Genomic DNA, 15,332 nt, shown 5'->3' with positions numbered 1-15,332 from the left:
TGTAACAAGATGCAGACAAGATACCACCAAGTGCACTTACTAAACTTCTTCCAGGCCACAGGATTACTCTGCAATATTTTTCTGGTAAACAAACATGGTGCTGCATTTAATCAGAAAGTAATGTATTGAAGGAACCATTGTAGGCCATACAGCCAGACACTACAGAAACAGGATCTTTGGCTCACTGTGTGCCTGCTGACTGTCAAGTACCTATCTGTTCTAACTGGGTTATGGATAGCACTTATCTACAAGTCCTCAACTGCAGCACGGCTGATTTTGATAATGTTATACAGGAACTTTCAAACGTTGATTGGAAAACAGTATTTGCTAGTGTAGGACATATGGCAAGTGAGAGGCTTTTAAAAGTGTGACGGGGAAGTCCGTGCCAACATACGAGTGGTTAATGTATGAAGAGCATTTGATGGCTCTGGACTGGAGTTCAGAAGAATAAGGGAGGGATCTCATTGAAACTTATGAATTATTGAAAGGCCTAGATAAAATGGATGTGGAGAGGATATTTCCTACAGTGGGTGAGTCTAGGTCTGGAGGGCACAGCCTCAGAATACAAGGATATCCCTTTAGAAAAGAGACGAGGAGGAATTTCTTCAGCTGCTCCCGAGTCTTATGGACGTGTTCCTGTTAAGAGTGAAGAAAAAGGTTAACAGGGATAACGAGGGATACTGAAAGGGATCTGAAGAGGAGAAAGGAGAAGATATATAAGGAATTCACCCCTTGGAAGTTTTCATGCTTAACAACATTGATCACAATGGTTTTAATTTCCATTTTTGACACTGATAAACAGAAAAGACTCGTGTCAAAGTGAAAAGAAATTTCTATAAATTGGTCTAAATTCATTACAATAATTAAACACAAACTAATTGATTGCATAATTACTCACTCCCCTTCGAGTCAGTATTTAGTAGATGTACCTTTGGCAGCAATTACTGCCTTGAGTCTGTGTGGATACATCTCTATTAGGTTTGCACATCAGGATATAATTTTTCCCTATTCTTCACAAAACTGCTCAAGCTCTATCTGATTGCAGGGGGATCATGAGTGAACAGCACTTTTCAAATCCAGCCACAAATTCTCAATGTGAATTGAGGTCTGGACTCTGACTTGGCCAGGCAAGGACATTAACTTCTTTGTTTTTAAGCCATTCCTGTGTAGCTTTGGCTTTATGCTTGGGGTCATTGTCTTGCTGGAAAACAAATCTCCCAAGTCTCAGTGCTCTTGCAGACTGGTTCAAGTTGTCTTGCAGGATTTCTCTGTATTTTGTTGCATTCATTTTACCCTTCACAAGGCTTCTAGGGCCTCCAGCACTGAAACATCCCCACAGCATGATGCAGCTACCACCATGCTTCATGGTAGGGATGATGTGCGGTGCTTGGTTTACACCAAATTGAGCATGTAGTCTGACGGCCAAAAAGCTCAGTTTTGGTTTCATTAGACTATAGAACCTTCCAGCTAACTTCAACTTCTCCCACATGCCTTCTGGCAAACTCTAGCCCAGATTTCATGTGAGGGTCTTTTCCCCCAAACAGTGGCTTTCTCTTTCCTACTCTCCCATAAAGCTGTGACTGGTGAAGTACTGGGGCACCAGTTGTCGTTAGCGCAGTCTATCGCATCTCAGCCACTGAAGCTTGAAACTCCTCCAGAGTTGTCATAGGCCTCTTCATGCACTCCCTCACTAATTCCCTTCTTGCACGGTCACTCAGTTTTAAAGGATGGCCTGTTCTAGGCAGATTTACAACTGCGCCATATCTCTCCAGTGTTGGCGCGTGGCCTGGTGGATAAGGCATCGGTCTAGTGATCTGAAGGTCACTGGTTCGAGCCTCAGCTGAGATAGCGTGTGGTGTCCTTGAGCAAGGCACTTAACAACACATTGCCAGGATACTCATCAGCTGCTAGACCTTCCTAATACAGGTGTATTTTTACTGCAATCAGTTGAAACACCTTGACTGCACACAGGTGATCTCCACTTCACTAATTATGTGACTTCTTAAACCAATTGGTTGCACAAGTGATGATTTGGTGTGAATATTTATGCATCAATTATTTGTTGTTTTATATTAGTAATTAATTAACCTGTTTTCACTTGTAAATGAAAGTCTTTTTCTGTTGATCAATGTCAAAAAAGGCAAACTAAATCCACTGTGATTCAGTGTTGTAAAACAATAAAACATGAAAACTTCTGGGTGGGCAGGGTGAATACTTTTTATAGGCACTGCATGACAGGGTTAGGCAGATGTGATCAAGTGAAATCTTTGAGCAGTTTAAGGGAGTATATTTATGAGTGAAATCACAAGTGCAAAAAGGGAACATGAAATAACTTACAGGAGATTCACAAAAGATTTTATAAGAATATATTGAAAGCAAGTGGTTAACTAGGGAGGGAAATGGTCCCTTAAAGATTATTATGGTTGCCTGTGTATGGAACCGTGGGAGAAGTCTTAAATATTTGGCAGTGGTCCCTGATGGATCAAATCAATGTCGTTAAAATGTTTATCTTTCCTAAATTTTTATACTTATTTCAATCTTTACCAATTTTTATTTCTAAAGCTTTCTTTGACTCGTTAGACTCAATTATTTCATCCTATATATGGAAGGGCAAACATCCCCGATTAAATAAAGCTCACCTTCAAAAACCTAAAAGGGTAGGTGGTATGGCCTTTCTCAATTTTTGTTTATATTACTGGGCAGCCAACATTCATTATCTTTTGGTCTTACTCTCATAAACAGTCTGTCTGCCCAATATGGGTGGCAATGGAGTTGAACTCTAATAAGAATTTCTCTATCTCCGCACTTCTTGGATCTGCACTTCCTTGCCATCTGCCTAAACCAATTGTTAATCCAGTTATCAGACACACTTTGAGAATATGGGTTCAGTTTAGAAAGTATAATGGTCTTAGTGGTTTTACCCTCTCTCTCTTTAGTCATCTCTTTCAGCCTTCCATGCACAATTTAGCATTTCAAGTCTGGCACAGAAAGGGCATTAGGTGCTTTGAAGATCATTTTATAGACAATCACTTTGCAACTTTTGAACAACTGTCTGTAAAGTTCACTCACTTCTTTAGATATGGTGCAACTCAAACTACCTGCGTCTCAATATCACCAAGACCAAGGAGATGGTGGTGGACTTTAGGAGATCTAGGCCTCATATGGAGCCAGTGATCATTAATGGAGAATGTGTGGAGCAGGTTAAGACCTACAAGTATCTGGGAGTACAGTTAGACGAGAAGCTAGACTGGACTGCCAACACAGATGCCTTGTGCAGGAAGGCACAGAGGCGACTGTACTTCCTTAGAAGGTTGGCGTCATTCAATGTCTGTAGTGAGATGCTGAAGATGTTCTATAGGTCAGTTGTGGAGAGCGCCCTCTTCTTTGTGGTGGCGTGTTGGGGAGGCAGCATTAAGAAGTGGGACGCCTCACGTCTTAATAAGCTGGTAAGGAAGGCGGGCTCTGTCGTGGGCAAAGTACTGGAGAGTATAACATCGGTAGCTGAGCGAAGGGTGCTGAGTAGGCTACGGTCAATTATGGAAAACCCTGAACATCCTCTACATAGCACCATCCAGAGACAGAGAAGCAGTTTCAGCGACAGGTTGCTATCGATGCAATGCTCCTCAGACAGGATGAAGAGGTCAATACTCCCCAATGCCATTAGGCTTTACAATTCAACCGCCAGGAGTAAGATATGTTAAAGTGCCGGGGTTGATTGTATTTAATGTATTTAAGTAAACTACTTAAGAACTTTTTAAAAGCTATTATTAATGCTTTTTGAGAGAGTGATTTAGATGCATATCATATTTTTACCGAGTTAAGTATTGTATGTAATTAGTTTTGCTACAACAAGTGTATGGGACATTGGAAAAAATGTTGAATTTCCCCATGGGGATGAATAAAGTATCTATCTATCTATCTATCTAGATATCTCCAAATTAGACATTTTATCAACCCTTTAATATTAAACTTCCCTAAAGTACCCAATAAAAATGTTGTTGACTTGTTTCTTCACATGAATCCATTGTGTAAAGGTTTAATATCTACTATTCAAGCTAAGTTAGCGACTTTGAGGTGAGCCCCCTTTGACAAAATTAAAACTGCCCGGGAGCAAGATTAAAATTTTCCTTTGTCCGATGATGTACGGGATTCAATTATCAAGTCAGTTAATTCAACTTCTTTATGTGCTCGCCCTTGCCTGTTACAGTTTAAGGCCGTACACAGGGCTCATACGTCTAAAACTAAATTATTGCGTATCTATCCAGACATTAGTCCCTGTTGCAACAAGTGTAAAGGGGGCGAGGCTTTCCTTATTCATATGTTTTGGATTTGCCCTGGCTTGGAGAAATATTGGAGAGGTGTCTAACTTTATCCCATATACTTATTTACTAATTGGAATCTAATCCTCTGATTGCTCTTTTCGGCACCTTGGGAGAGGTTGACACACATCTGAGTCCAACTAAACATCGTGCACTGTCTTTCGCCTCTCTTTTGGCCAGACACGCAGTCCTTCTTAGGAGGAGAGATGCTGCCCCACCCACTCATGCTCAATGGCTCAGAGATATATGTCCTGTTTAGATCTTGAAAAGATTCATTATTCACTCCTTAATTCAGACATAAAGTTCCAAAAGGGTGTGGGGACTTTTCTTGAATATTTTCAAAATTCCCACTTAAAGGTCCATCCCTTTTTTTTCTCTTGCATACAAATCGCTTACTTCCAGTTTCTTTCAGTTAAGATTTACGGTTTTTGATGTGTAAACATATTATAGTCCAGGTAGTAGGTAATATACCTTCTTTTTATTAATACAGCTCTGTGGAGATAAAAGTTCTGTTTAACTTTTCTATATATTGTAAGGTTGGCTTGGAGTCAGGCAATGGGAGGGTGGGGTAGTAACTAACTATATATGATTCTACTATGGATGCTTTATTTTTAAACTGTTATGAACTGTACATCCGATACCTCTGTTTTGCACTGTACAAACTTCTTATTTATTGGGTTTATTTGCATTGTAAAGACTTTTTTAAAAAATTTGGCAGTATGAGAGCAAAGATTTAAAAGGGACTTGAGAGGCAACTTTTCGAAAGTGGGGTGCATGATGTTGAGCCAGTGGAAACTGTAAACATTTTCAAAGTTTAAAAGACTTATGGACAGAGCATGAATAGGGATTCCCAACCTGGGGTTCGTGGACCCCTAGACTAATAGTAGGGGTCCGTGGCATAAAAAAACGTTGGGAACCCCCGATTTAGAGTTATATGGCAAAATGCAGGCAAATGGGACTACATAGGTAGACACCCTGGGCTGAAGGACCTGTTTCTAATCTGTATAACTATGACTCCAATTTACCAGCAGTTGTTCTTGTTACGAATGTGCCACAACTCTGAGGGGCCGAAGGGTACAAAGTAGCCCCCTCCTTTTTGAGAAGCGCAAGATCGCTATTAATTTGGGTCTGGGACCCAGGAAATGAGAGAGAGACGTCCAGAATATACAAGGTTTGGAATGTGCCCTGGCCTCAGCAAGGTGGAACCACTGATAACGGCCATTGTCTCTTGGAGACAGGATTGTGTATTGATTACTGTACTATTCATTGAAGCCCTCAGGGAATGACCAGAGTGGGCTGGTTGAGGGATTGCATCATCCCAACCTGATTGACATCTGAGACCCCGTGAGTAAGGATAAAAGAGGGTCTGGGGAACAACCCCTTTAGACACACCAGGAGAAACGTATGAGACTGGTGGGGACTTGTGTGTGTGTCCATCCTTGCTTGGATGACAAGTCTTCCATGGAACGGCCTCGCTAAAGGACGAATACGGATCAAGATCGGATAAAGGAAAGCCGGCAAGTTTCTAAAATCTCTCTCTCTCCAACCAAAAGGCTGCAGCCTGAATGAACTGAGTGACTTTTATATTTCCATCGGACAATACATTATTCCCTAGACAACGATAGAGCTTATTTCTTATTGATTATTATTATACCCGCACTTTTAGATTTAGTATTGATGACGTATATTATCTGTATGTTTGCATTGATATTATTTTTGTGTATTTTTACTAATAAATACTGTTAAAAATAGTACCATCAGACTTCAACGGACCTCTCTATCTTTGCTGGTAAGTGACCCAGTTACGGGGTTCGTAACATTCTATAGTTTTTTTGGTGATTTGAGTGCTTATTCAGATACAGCCTCCATCACTTTCTCAGGCAGTGCTTCCAAGATAACAACTACTATTTGGGTGATAATTACTTCAAATTCCCCCTCTTCTTTTCATGCTTCACATTAAATTTATGCAATATGGTTGTAAACATCTTCATGGGGGGAAAAAGTGTTTATTTTTGCTCACTACCCTATCTCTGCCTCTCATAATTCTGTGTCTCTCCATCAGACCATCCCCTCAGCCTCCCCGACGCCATGGAAAACAAATCTAGCCGATTTAGTCTCTCTGTAAAACTGAATGTTTGATTCCAGGCAACATCCTGGTGACAATCAAAAAACCAAAAATTATGCAGGCATTGGAAATCTAAAATAAAAACAAATCAAAAATGCAGGAAATACCCAAAAATCAGGTTTATTATCACTGACATGTGCCATGAAACTTGTTAACTCAGCAGCAGCAGTTCAATGCAATACATTTTATAGAAGAAAAAATAAAATGATAATAAGTAAATCAATTACAGTATATGTATATTGAATAGATTAAAATCAGGCAAAACCCAGAATATATATTCGAAAAGTGAGGTAGTGTTCATGGGTTCAATGCCCATTTACAAATTAGGTGGCAGAGAGGAAGAAACTGTTCCTGAATTGCTGAGTGTGTCTTTAGGCTTCTGTACCTCGTACCTGATATTAACAGTGAGAAAAAGGTATGCCCTGGGTGCTGGAGGTCCTTAATAATGGATGTTGCCTTTCTGAAACACCGCCCCTTGAAGACGTCTTGGGTACTTTGTAGGCTAGTACCCAAGATGGAACCAACTAAATTTATAACCCTCTGCAGCTTCTTTCGGTCCTGTGCAGTAGCTCCCCCATACCAGAGAGTGATGCAGCTTGTCAGAATGCTCTCCACGGTACAACTATAGAAGTTTTTGAGTGTATTTGTTGACATACCAAAACTCTTCAAATTCCTAATGAAGTATAGTCACTGTCTTGCCTTCTTTATGACTGCATCGATATGCTGGGACCAAGTTAAGTCCTCTGATATATTGACATCCAGGAACTTGAAACTGCTCATTCTCTCTGCTTCTGATCCCTCTATGAGGATTGGTATGTGTTCCTTTGTCTTACCCTTCCTGAAGTCCACAATCAGCTCTTTCATCTTACTGACGTTGAGTGCAAGGTTGTTCCTGCGACACCACTCCACTAGTTGGCATATCCTCTCATCTCGACATGAGATTCTACCAACAATGGTTGTATCATCAACAAATTTATAGGTGCTATTTGAGCTATGCCTAGCCACACAGTCATGGGTATAGTGAGAATAGAGCAGTGGGTGAAGCACACACTCCTGAGGTGCGCCAGTGTTGATCATCAGCAATCCGCACAGATTGTGGTCTTCCAGTTAGGAAGTTGAGGATCCAGTTGCAGAGGGAGGTACAGAAACCCAGATTCTGTAACTTCTCAATCAGGATTGTGGCAATGATGGTGTTAAATGCTGAGCTATAGTCGATGATCAGCATCCTGACATAGGTGCTTGTATTGTCCAGGTGATCTAAGGCCGTGTGAAGAGCCATTGAGATTGCATCTGCCATTAACCTATTGTACCAATAGGCAAATTGCAATGGGTGCAAGTCCTTGCTGAGACAGGAGTTCAGTCTAGTCATGACCAACCTCTCAAAGCATTTCATCACTGTCAATGTGAATTCTACCGAACGATAGTCATTAAGGCATCTCACATTATTCTTCAAACACGAGGAAATCTGCAGATTCCAGAAATTCAAACAACACACACAAAATGCTGGTGGAACACAGCAGGCCAGGCAGCATCTATAAGGAGAAGCACTGTCGACGTTTCGGGCTGAGACCCTTCGCCAGGACTAACTGAAAGGAGAGATACTAAGAGATTTGAAAGTAGTGGGGAAGGGGGAAAGGCGAAATGATAGGAGAAGACCAGAGGGGGTGGGATGAAGCTAAGAGCTGGAAAGGTGATTGGCGAAAGTGATACATAACTGGAGAAGGGAAAGGATCATGGGATGGGAGGCCTCGAGAGAAAGAAGGGGGGGGAGCACCAGAGGGAGATGGAGAACAGGCAGGGTGATGGGGAGAGAGAGAGAGAGAAAAAAAACCTAAATAAGTCAGGGATGGGGTAAGAAGGGGAGGAGGGGCATTAACAGAAGTTAGAGAAGTCAATGTTCATGCCATCAGGTTGGAGGCTACCCAGCCGGTATATAAGGTGTTGTTCCTCCAACCTGAGTGTGGCTTCATCTTGACAGTAGAGGAGTCCATGGATAGACATATCAAAAGGGGAATGGGACGTGGAATTAAAATGTGTGGCCACTGGGAGATACTGCTTTCTCTGGCGGACAGAGCGTAGGTGTTCAGCGAAACGGTCTCCCAGTCTGTGTCAGGTCTCACCAATATATAAAAGATAGATAGATAGATAGATACTTTATTCATCCCCATGGGGAAATTCAACTTTTTTTTCCAATGTCCCATACACTTGTTGTAGCAAAACTAATAACATACAATACTTAACTCAGTAAAAAATATGATATGCATCTAAATCACTATCTCAAAAAGCATTAATAATAGCTTTTAAAAAGTTCTTAAGTCCTGGCGGTTGAATTGTAAAGCCTAATGGCATTCCTTCGCTCAGCTACCGATGTTAAACTCTCCAGTACTTTGCCCACGACAGAGCCCACCTTCCTTACCAGCTTATTAAGACGTGAGGCGTCCCTCTTCTTAATGCTTCCTCCCCAACACGCCACCACAAAGAGGGCGCTCTCCACAACTGACCTATAGAACATCTTCAGCATCTCACTACAGACATTGAATGACGCCAACCTTCTAAGGAAGTACAGTCGACTCTGTGCCTTCCTGCACAAGGCATCTGTGTTGGCAGTCCAGTCTAGCTTCTCGTCTAACTGTACTCCCAGATACTTGTAGGTCTTAACCGGGAGCACCGGACGCAGTATATCACACCAGCCGACTCACAGGTGAATTGTCGCCTCACCTGGAAGGACTGTCTCAGGCCCTGAATGGTGTTAAGGGAGGAAATGTAAGGGCAGGTGTAGCACTTGTTCCGCTTACAAGGATAAGTGCCAGGTGAGAGATCGGTGGGAAGGGATGGGGGGGACGAGTGGACAAGGAAGTCACATAGGGAGCGATCCCTGCGGAAAGCAGAAAGGGGAGGGGAGGGAAAGATGTGCTTGGTAGTGGGATCCCATTGGAGGTGGTGGATGTTATGGAGAATTATACGTTGGACCTGGAGGCTGGTGGGGTGGTAGGTGAGGACAAGGGGAACCTTATCCCGAGTGGGGTGGCGGGCAGATGTGCAGGAAATGGGAGAGATGCGTTTGAGAGCAGAGTTGATGGTGGAAGAAGGGAATCCCCTTTGTTTAAAAAAGGAAGACATCTCCTTCGTCCTGGAATGAAAAGCCTCATCCTGAGAGCAGATGCGGCGGAGACGGAGGAATTGTGAGAAGGGGATAGCATTTTTGCAAGAGACAGGGTGGGAACAGGAATAGTCCAGGTAGCTGTGAGAGTCTGTAGGCTTATAGTAGATATCAGTAGATAAGCCATAGATAAGAAAGGGGAGGGAGGTGTCAGAAATGGACCAGGTAAATTTGAGGGCAGAGTGAAAGGTGGAGGCAGTCGTCGATGTAGCGAAGGATACCAAGGGTGTAGCCATGGGCACCCACATGGGTCCCAGTTGTGCCTTCCTTTTTTTTTGGCTTTGTGGAACAGTCCATGTTCCAACTCTATACAGATATCCGCCCCCCTCTTTTCCTTTACTACATCGACGACTGCATTGGCGCTGCCTCCTGCACGCATGCTGAGCTCGTTGACTTCATTAACTTTGCCTCCAACTTTCTCCAGCTCTGTATCACTTTCGCCAATCACCTTTCCAGCTCTTAGCTTCATCCCACCCCCTCCGGTCTTCTCCTATCATTTCGCATTTCCCCCTCCCCCCACTACTTTCAAATCTCTTAGTATCTCTCCTTTCAGTTAGTCCTGACGAAGGGTCTCGGCCCGAAACGTCAACAGTGTTTCTCCTTATAGATACTGCCTGGCCTGCTGTGTTCTATTAGCATTTTGTGTGTTGTTCACATTATTCTTCTTGGGCACTGGAATAATTATTGACTTTTTGAAGTGAGTGGGAAATTCTGCCCATAGAAGAGCCTTAACAGGTACTCCATCGGGACTTCCCATCTTCCTCAGCAAGATTAGCCACAATTATGGGAAGAGAGAGTCAACAGCAAGCCTGAAAGAGGATCCTGGAGAGTAATGAGATTAAGCATCCAATGCATCAACCATTCAATCCATTTCAGACATTTGAAACACTGATTCTGTTTTTCGTCCCACAGTTTCATTAGACTGTGAGTATTGCTGATGTTTGTTTTAAATGGCCTGGTAAACCTCCTTTGAACCTCCTGCGGTGCAATCACATCATTGCTATACTGTAGTGAGCAGAATGATGTACAATTGTGCAGCTGTGGGCGTAAGTAAAGTTTATGAAACTTTACTTTGAACTCCATGGTCTTCTCTTCTTCGGCTAATGAAAGCAAGTATCCTGTATACCTTCTGCATCACCATATTTACCTGTGCTTTCACCTTAGGGGTTCATGGACATGCCATAGTTATACAGCATTGACCCAACTTAAACATGCCAACCAATATGTCTCTTTTGTTCCATTTGCCCAAATGTGACACATATCCCTTTTAGCAATTTCTATCTATGTACAAGTCCAAATATTTTTTAACTATTCTAATTATACCTGCTTCTATACCTTCCTCTGGTAGATGTTTCCATTACCACATTTCAAATTCTTGGGTGTCAACACCTCTGAGGATCTACCAAGGTCCAACATATTGATACAATTACAAAAGAAGGCATGGCAGTGGCTGTATTTCATTAGGAGTTTGAGATGGTATGTCACCAAAGACACTTGCAAACTTCAACAGATGTACCATGGAGAGCATTTTAATTGATTGCATCATTGTCTGGTATGAAGGGGCCTCTACACAAGATCAGAAAAAGCTACAGAAAGTTGTAAGCTCTGCTAACACCATTGTGGTCACAAACAACTCCAGCATCAAGAGGATACCTTCAAAAGGCAATGCTTCAAAAAGGCTCTATCCACCATTAAGGACATTGCTACCATCAAGGAGGATGTACACACACCCAACATTTCAGGAGCAGATTTCTGAATGGGCAGTTAACCCATTGAACCCCAATTAACTCTGCCTTGTTATTTTTCCCTCTCATTTTGCAGTACTTATTTAATTTTTTAAAAATATATACTTACTGTGTGTGTGTGTGTGTATATATATAAAAATAAAAAAAATAAGGAGGCATGATTAGGTCCTGAAGACCATTGCTGAAGCCATCAGCGCAGGAGTTGAGTAGGCGAAGTGATCCTGACCCTCTAAGCAGGCTATTGCCTTTGTCAGAGCTGGGGAGCAGCCAATACCCGCCAAAAGAACATCTGCAGGTATCCTGACCTCTGTAAGGGACTGGCAGCTGTTGCTGGACCTCAAAAGGCAGCTGAGGTTCCCCAACCATATTGCAGCCACCACCCTGCGACCAGACATTGTCCTTGTGTCTGAGTCTACCAAGCAAGAGGCGATGCTGGAGCTGACAGTCCTCCCATGGGAAGATCACTTGGAACAGGCCTTTGAAAGGAAGCTATCTAAGTACGCAGGACTGGTCAGTGACTGCCAGCAGGCTGGATGGAGAGGAGGTGGCTCCCTGTGGAGGCTGGTTGTAGGGGTTTCGCAGCCCGTTCCTTAGCCAGAGCCTTCAGCAATTTGGGCAGCGAGGGAGAGAGGAAGAGGAGAGCCATCCGCAGTACCACCGATGCGGCAGAGAGGGCCTCAAGATGGCTGTGGCTCAAAAGAGGGCAGCTATGGAATCATAAGTAGCTAGCCATCTGGGCACAAGCTAGGGTCTGATTAGCCCTGCCTGGGTCACCTGGAGGAGGATGTACGATGTTGAAAGACTCGAAACACCCGATGATTCCAGGAACATCAACTGAAGATGTATCCAGAGGCATCAGCAGATGTGTGTACACAACTGTAATTTATAGTTTGTATTATGAACATATTATGCTGAGGGGAACAGGCCTTCAATCCTCAGACTTGCCTGATGCTGGGAGCCAGAGATGGAGACGTCGTAAGCGATGTACGAGGAAGCGGAAGCGAGGCAAGCGGGCAGGGGTCCGTGCCAGGCAAAAAGCAAACCCTAGCCGGCTGGCTCTCCCGCCCATTCTGCTCTCCAATGTCCGCTCCCTGGACAATCAATTGGACTACATCCGACTCCAATTAAATACTCGGCGGGAGTACAGAATTTGCTGTGCGTATGTTTTCATAGAAGCATAGCTCACTAATGGAATTTTGGATGCCGCCGTTCAGCTGGACGGGCTCACCTTGTTACATGTGGACAGGGACGCAGCTCTCTCTGGTAAGACTCGTGGTGGTGGTGGTCTGTGTATTTACATCAACACGGAATGGTGTAAGGACTCTGTGCTGGTTTCCAGACACTGCTCATCACCAGTAAAGTTTGTGGCTGTTAGATGCAGACCATTTTATTTGCCACGGGAATTCACCTCTGTCCTTATATTCGGTGTCTACATTCACCCCAGCGCCAATGCTAAGGAGGCGCTCTGTGAACTGTACAAGGCTATTAGCAAACTGCAGAACGCACATCCTGATGATCTGTTTATTGTCGCCGGTGATTTTAACCACGCGAACCTTAAGTCAGTGCTCCCCAAATTCCATCAGTATGTGAACTTTGCAATGAGGGGGGAGAACGCATTGGACCTGGTTTACACAAACATCCCCAACGCGTACCAGGCTGAGCCTTGCCCCCACCTCGGTTACTCAGACCACATCTCTGTTATGCTAATCCCAGCATACAGACCGCTCGTCAGGCGCTCCAAACTAGTTCTGAAGCTGGTGAAAATCTGGCCAGCAGGAGCCATCTCTGCTCTTCAAGACTGCTTTGAGCACACTGACTGGCACATGTTCACGGAGGCTGCAACCGATGGCGACTCTATCAACTTAGAGGAATACACAGCATCAGAGACCAGCTACATCAGCAAGTGCATTGATGATGTTACTCTGTCCAAGACCATCACTCTACGTGCCAACCAGAAGCCATGGATGACCGCAGAGGTGCATGCGCTGCTGAGGTCTCGCGAGTCCGCCTTCAGAGCAGGCGACAAGGCAGCTCTAACAACAGCAAGGGCCAAACTGTCCTGGGAACATCAGAGGGGCAAAGCGTGCACACGCCCAGCAAATCCACAGTCACTTCCAGGTCAGCGGTGACACGCGGCGCATGTGGACGGGCATCCAGGACATCAACTACAGGACAACATCACCTGACTGTGCAGGTGATGCCTCCCTCCCAGATGTTCTGAATAACTTCTGCGCCCGGTTTGAGGCTGAAAATGATATGGCGGTGAGGACGTCCACCCCCCTACAAATGACCAGGTGCTGTGTCTCACCATGCCCGATGTGAGAAGAACCCTGTGCTGGGTCAACCCATGGAAGGCTGCTGGACCAGACAACATCCCTGGTAGCGTGCTCAGAGGATGTGCAGACCAGCTAGCAGATGTTCTCACTGAAATCTTCAACATCTCCCTGAGCAGTGCCATCGTTCCAACGTGCTTTAAGGCAACCACCATCATCCCTGTGCCAAAGAAGTCTTCAGTGTCCTGCCTAAATGACTACTGTCCCGTTGCACTCGCATCCATCATCATGAAGTGTTTTGAGAGGCTCATCATGAAGCATATCAAGACCCTGCTACCCCCCTCACTGGACCCCCTGCAGTTTGCGTACCGTCCCAACTGCTCAACAGATGACGCCATTGCCACCACCCTCCACCTGGCCCTAACCCATCTGGACAAAAAAGACACATATGTTCAGATGCTGTTCATAGACTTCAGTTCAGCATTCAACACAATCATCCCTCAGAAACTGATTGGAAAGTAAGCCTACTGGGCCTGAACACCTCCCTCTGCAACTGGATCCCAGACTTCCTGACTGGGAGATCTCAGTCAGTCCGGATTGGAGGCAGCATCTCCAACACCATCACACTGAGCACGGGGGCCCCCCGGGGCTGTGTGCTCAGTCCACTGCTGTTCACTCTGCTGACCCATGACTGTGCTGCAACACACAGCTCGAACCATATCATCAAGTTCGCCGATGACACGACCGTGGTGGGTCTCATCAGCAAGAACGATGAGTCAGCTTACAGAGAGGAGGTGCAGCAGCTAATGGACTGGTGCAGAGCCAACAACCTGTCTCTGAATGTGAACAAAACAAAAGAGATGGTTGTTGACTTCAGGAGGGCACGGAGCGACTACTCCCCACTGAACATCAACAGCTCCTTGGTAGAGTTCGTTAAGAGCACCAAATTTCTTGGTGTTCAGCTGGCGGAGAATCTCACCTGGTCCCTCAACACCAGCTCCATAGCAAAGAAAGCCCAGCAGCATCTCTACTTTCTGTGAAGGCTGAGGAAAGTCCATCTCTCACCCCCCATCCTCATCACATTCTGCAGGGGTTGTATTGAGAGCATCCTGAGCAGCTGCATCACTGCCTGGTTCGGAAATTGCATCATCTCGGATTGCAAGACCCTGGGGTCTCTCTTCCTGCCATTACGGACATTTACACTACATGCTGCATCCGCAAAGCAAACAGTATTATGAAGGACCCCATGCACCCCTCATACAAACTCTTCTCCCTCCTTCCATCTGGGAAAAGGCACCAAAGCATTCTGGCTCTTAAGGCCAGACTATGCAACAGTTTCTTCCCCCAAGCCATCAGACTCCTCAATACCCAAAGCCTGGACTGACACCTTACTGCCCTATTGTCTTGTTTATTATTTATTGTAAAGGCTGCACTGTTTTGTGCACTTTATGCAGTCCGGGGTAGGTATGTAGTCTAGTGTAGTTTTTTTCTGTGTTGTTTTTTTACGTAGTTCAGTCTAGTTTTTGTACTGTGTCATGTAACATCATGGTCCTGAAAAAACGTTGATCCATTTTTATTATGTACTGTGCCAGCAGTTACAGTCGAAATGACAATAAAAAGTGACTTGACTTGACTTACAATGCACTGCTGCCACGAAACAAATTTCACAACATATCGTATACCAGTGATATTAAACCCGATTCTGAAACC

General features: G+C 44.3%; 1 protein-coding gene across 1 annotated transcript in view; it reads right to left on the bottom strand.

Moving 5' to 3' along the window:
• The window catches only part of LOC140732300 (patched domain-containing protein 3-like), a 54,469-nt gene that overhangs the window by 7,609 nt on the left and 31,528 nt on the right, over positions 1 to 15,332 (bottom strand). The window lies entirely within an intron of this gene.

Source organism: Hemitrygon akajei, chromosome 8 (assembly GCF_048418815.1).
Source record: "Hemitrygon akajei chromosome 8, sHemAka1.3, whole genome shotgun sequence".
Classification (NCBI taxonomy): Eukaryota; Metazoa; Chordata; class Chondrichthyes; order Myliobatiformes; family Dasyatidae; genus Hemitrygon; species Hemitrygon akajei.
Note: the sequence above shows the minus strand (reverse complement) of the source record. Positions and strands in the feature narration are given on the sequence as shown.